Genomic DNA, 6,070 nt, shown 5'->3' with positions numbered 1-6,070 from the left:
ATCCATATACAAATGCAGTTCTATTTTAACAGAGGCAAGAAAATAGAATTGACAATGACAACAAATATAGCAAGTATATTACTTAGTACCTGAAAAATGAGAATCTCACATCCTGTGCTCGTTTTAGACAAATGTCCTAAGAGTTTGTGCACGACTCAACTTAGTCAAATGCTTTCCCTCACATTATCAGACTGCAAACCAAGAACTTCTTGATGTGCAAAAAGGAATATCCAAATATACACCCAAGACATACATGTGTTTGCCTCTAGGAATAGAGATATCATGACTATGCAAGAACCACTACAATATCAGATGAGAATCAGTAAGTAAGATCCTTTTTTTTAGAAACCACCTTTAAGCGTCTTGTAAGCTCATTCGCGCGTAGTATGTTGGCCAGCTTTGATTGACCATATGCACCGTAGTTGCCGTAGCTGCACATAAAATAGCAAATTAACATAGACACTGGAAAATCCATTCTCCAGGGGACAACTATATTTATCATTGAAAGGCATCAGCTATGCAACTTGAAGTGAAAAGACAGCAACTAATTCTCAATCCTAAGCACAAAAGCTTGTCATCTTCAATTTGTTAAAGAATAGTAAGGAATAACTATAAAGCTTTAAGGAAACCAATAAGATCAGTTAGATGACGTGATCACATAGTAGGGATAATCTAAAATGATTCGTGTTGATGTTTAAATACAGATGTGAAAACAATAAATATAAACATATCGTGAAGGAAATACAAACTGTTGGTAGAGAATTTAGGACGCCATAATTAACAAAAGAGATTGTCAACAAAGAACTTGTAACGAATTGCAAGTACTCATCTTGGTATGATAATATTTGAAAATCTATATTAAATATGTTACACATTCTCATGGAACAACTGGAACTAGTAGACAGTAATTGTGAAAATTCCAGGGTGATCACTGAAGTCAACGAGCAAGTGATGAATTTGAGCAAACACAGGTTTCTCTTGCAATCAAGAAAATTTAGTTCAGCACCAAAATATAACAAGATTACCTTTTGGGGTCATTAATTTTGTCAAACTGAATTCCTTCGCTATATGCAAATCGATGACCCTCAGATAAAACATTCACAATCCTTCCCTCTTTGTCTTACGTGTTGTCTTCTTCATCTTATCCAACAACAAATTTGTTAGAAGAAAAGGACCAGCAAACACAAGAAAGAAGAAGAATTATGGATAAGAGAAATTAACAGGAAGTATGAATGTCCCTCCTGAAAGTTTACTTTTGAAACATTGCCCACCTATCATCTATCTATAACTTCCTACCAATCTTAATATATTTGTCAAGCGTACGCTCTATGCTGTATTTCTGAAGAGTAGGATGACAAAGTATGGACAAGGAGAACAGGAACTGTCCTCTAATTAGAGTGATTTTAGAATCATGATTTATCTCCCTTGTATCAATGTTGCATATACAAGTTAATTCGTCTCAAGTGGTCTTTTACAAGTGCATTTTATAACTGAAGCTTACGATGACAAGAGTGTGGAGAATCAACTATTGATCTCCTTTAAGAGAGGACAGAATCTTTATTTCAGTAAAACTGGGAAGGGCGATATATTTCGATTAGATGCTTTCTTTTACAAAATGAACTGTTGCTTGAAAAAAAAAAAAAAAAATTAAGAATATGATGGAACTATTTTAGGCTCTCTTCTACTGCAAACATCAATAATATCTTCTCCCAGAAACATACATTAACAAACAGTTCATACCTAGATGATTTGTGGCAAATTGCAGCTCAATGTTGTCTTTTGAAAGCATAAAGGGAGTTGCCATGATTCCTGCATTATTACTTTCAAAGAAAAAGGTGATGTTAATAGACATGTGCATGGATATATATATATATACACACACACACATATAAATATATACACACACACACACACATATATATATATATGAAGATGGAAGGGATTCATGTAGAAGAACAAAGCTATTTGAAAGACACATAGGGAGTAAAAGTGCAGTATTCAGGAATGTGATTGCAACTCTTATTGCCACTTACATTAAAAGGTTCAATGGCCGACCTGATGATTTAAGTTCGGTAGAAAATTTCTTCACTGATGCCTATGAGCTAAGATCTAACTCAATGGTATCAACTTTAGCAATAGGGGTTTCCTTAACTATTGCTTCTCTAACATCTTTTCCAGCAGTCATATTCCCGAACAGCTATGATGACATGAACTCCACGTAAAGCAAGAACACGGCTAGTTTCAGAACCAATACCACTTGACGCTCCTGCAAATGAATGTTCATTAGCAGACCAAATACTGCTAGATGCTTAACATTCATGCCTCTAAATAAAGATACTGACCACACTTTACCTAAGAGATTTGAAGTGTAAACTCAACTGTATACACGTACTTACAGTAGTAATGTCAATCTCCCTCTGTTTATCATCAACCACTAGAAGCCATAGTACGGAAAATAAAGTAGAGTTTACTTAAGAATGTATATAAGGATCAATTAACCAATACAAGAATTTTCCTCTTCACACTTGATCTACAAGAAGACGGAGAATGCCTTTATAGTATAATACAACAATAGCTTCAATTGCATATGGCTGTATCCGGCCCCTGTAATAGTTCAATCTATGCATTTACTGGATTTTGCATTAGCTGGGCCAAGTAAACATTGGTAATCAGATCTTTGATAGGAAATTATTGGATAACTACATCAAGGAATTCAATATTTCATTATTTTTCAGTGTACATCAGGAGATTCTGAATGGATATAAATTATCAATTATGTCTCTCTGGTGCCAATTGAAGTTTATTAAAACCCATAAATAACTATAATTGAAAGATTCCAAATTAAAGTCGTATATAGTAGTTTTAGATGAATTTTTCAGTGAATTCCAAAAGCTCCATAAATGCATGAGGTTGAAAAGGATTACCACCCACTCTCTTCATACTTTTTTATATAAAGGATAGCTCGGTACACTAAAGCTTCCGCTATGCACAGGTTCTTGGGAAGTGTCAGACCACAAGGGTCTATTTTACGTAGCCTTACCTTGCAATTCTATCAATACTTTTTTGTATATACTTATGAGGGAAGCCTTGGAGTAATTGGTAAAGTAGTTGTCATGTGACCATGAGGTCACAGGTTCAAGCCGTCGAAACAACCTCTGGCAGAAATGATAGTGGGAACTTTAGTGCACCAGGCTGCCTTTTTTTTATTATAATATAATAGTGGTGCCAAGGCACTGAGTAACTGTGTCCACCGAGACTTCACCGAATATGAGAAAATCAGTTGGTGGTTTTGTCTCAACCGGAATTTTAACTTTAATCTCCTATGGCTTTCACCTGCGGTGCGTTGATTGCTAGGTCACACCTCCCCCTCTCCCCACCCAACACACACTACCTAATGAAATTGAATATTGTCGAGCAATCAACAATTTTCTTTAGGCTCTCTCTTGGCATGTCTAGGCAGGGCCAATCTCGTGCATTGATTAGGACAAAAAAAAACATATGCAAGCAAAAGCAGCCCACATATATTCTACGTGAAATTGCTTGCTACATACCCTAGCTTACTCAATAAAAATGTTACCTTCTTTGCTTTAAAGAAAAAGAGGAATACACACATCTATTTCCCGCCAACCAACAATAAAATATACAAATCAATACCCAATTTTACCATTAACAAAACAACATATCCGGTATAATCCCACAAAAGTAGGATTCGAGAGGGATAAATTGTAAGCAGGCCTTACCACATGAAATCCAAAGGGAATATAAATTAAAGTAATATTCAAGAATGTTAAATAAAGAACCTGTAACAATGGCAGTAAGACCAGAATCACCAATTCCATGAGTAACTTCCTCAGCAGTGGAAGATGACAAAAATCCAGATGCACCTTTTCTCTTAAAAAGCCATATTTCATTTTCTATTTGAGGGGAAGACAAGGGAATTGATGAGGGACAAGATATAAGTATTTAGCAGTATCTTTGATTTCACGAAATTGATGACGACGGAATATTGTACTATTCCTGTTAAAAGCCAACATTAATACATTACATGATTATTCACTTTCCCTAATTTAAGATTGTCATGTGGGAGTAGTACAACACTCACTGACTGGAGCCTATACTGCCAAGTGGAAGTCCTAGCCCTACACATTTATCTAATCAACCACCCTTTTATGATTTCCAACTTTAAAAATAATCACACGCACTCTACGATCACCTGTGTCGATGAATAACGTGTCATTTCTCGAATGGCAAGATAGACTGGAAACACTGCCATGGATTCAAGCACCGGTTGCATGTCATCAGCCCTCTGGGTTTTCCGCTAAGATATGGATCCAATTACTCTGCTACACAATAAATTTTCATAGAGAAAAAAGAAAAAAATTAGCATAGCCTTAGAATTTTCGCTACAATTATTACTACTATTGATTCTCGCTTTATGTGTGAGAATTTGGAGAGCACAAGCAAACATTAAGGGGTCGTTTGGTTGAGTTAAACTGAAAAAAGGGTTGCTGAATTTATTAACTTTTTCACAGCAAAAAGTGAAATCACCGGCATTGCAGAGAGGAGCAACAACCCTTTAACCAGATTTGTAATACTTATGATATAGCAAAAGAGACTGGAATCACCGCCATGTCTACAAGCACCGGTTTCAACAAGTACCATTGCCCTCTTGATGTAGGTAGACCACAGTTAAAAGAACAACGAAACTGAAAATTATCAAAACATGTAAATAGAATATCCTTTCAAAATTTTTTTATCTGACTAATTCTTCAACATGATCTTTCAGGAGGGAGATCTACCTGACCCTTACTATCTTTTTAGTTATTTTACAAATAAACTTAAACCAATACACACTACTTCCATAATTTCTTAGTGTAGGCCTGTGTCATGTAAGTAAGGGTAACCCCACATAATGTTGCATATCTGCGATACCATGCCACCAAAAAATGGGGTATAACTGTGGTGCGTGTCACTGCATACTAAGAAAGCAAGGGTGCCCCTTCATAATGCTGCATAATTGTGATATCTTATCACCGAACAATGGGCTATAACTTTCATACATGTCACTACTTACTAAGTATTATAGTGTACTACTATGGAAAGAATGAAGATTAGCTTTACTGTAAGTTTGAAATTAGATATGCAATATAACATTTATCAGAATGTGTGATGAAAGAGACTAATTCCAACCTTTTAAGTTTGTACACACTGCAAATTGACTTTCTTATTTTCGCCAAAGCCTGGTGCTTTAATGGCGCAAACCTGTAAACATTCACCAATAATATATAATCACCGAACTGAGAAGTTAAACAACAAATAGCAGAGAAAATATATCAGCAACATACCTTGATTCCAGCATAAAGCTTGTTCAAAATAAGAGCAGCAAGTGCTTCACTGTCCACATGTGCGAGCTTAACTAAGATTAGCAAACCAAAAACATACACATTTCTGATTCTTCTGATTTGTGATGAAGTATGGTGATATGTAACCCCTATACAACTACATCCCTTCAGTAACTTCCAACTGATTGTCCAGTGTCTTTCCGTCCTTCCGTCCTGTGTGATAGTAGAAATGAGTTAGCTACACGTCTTTACAATACCAAGTTTGCCACAAATTAGTCGAAATGTACCAAATGGATACGTATTGGACTATGATTTCCTCATCAACTTCCTTAACAACACATTTACCTCGAATATTCACAATTAAGTCATGTTCAACTTTCTTCATTATGTCAATATACTGACCCAATTTTAGCAACATAAAAACAACATCAAGCAAATTCCCATCTTGCTCCATCTGTTCAACAATATCCAAATCAACTCTGTTATCGTTTAGTTCCTCCAGATCTGTTAGCAGTGAATCAGGGGCACAAATCGCAATCATTGGAATTTTACAACGAACCCAAACTACTGCGTGCTTTATATTGGAAATGTTTTACCCATTTTGACAACACTCATATATGATTATAATAAGTATGCACATTAATTTAAATTTAGAATCTGCCTTGGTTCAGAAAAAATAACAACAATGTTGAAGCAAATCCAAATGAATTAAAAGAGGGAAAAACTAG

At 35.5% G+C, this 6,070-nt stretch overlaps 1 pseudogene; it reads right to left on the bottom strand.

The window, feature by feature from the left end:
• Positions 1 to 352: 352 nt before the first annotated feature.
• LOC107874157 lies at positions 353 to 4,662 on the bottom strand (annotated as a pseudogene).
• Positions 4,663 to 6,070: the final 1,408 nt, after the last annotated feature.

Source organism: Capsicum annuum, chromosome 6, assembly GCF_002878395.1.
Source record: "Capsicum annuum cultivar UCD-10X-F1 chromosome 6, UCD10Xv1.1, whole genome shotgun sequence".
Lineage (NCBI taxonomy): Eukaryota > Viridiplantae > Streptophyta > Magnoliopsida > Solanales > Solanaceae > Capsicum > Capsicum annuum.
This window is presented reverse-complemented; position numbering and strand designations above follow the sequence as displayed.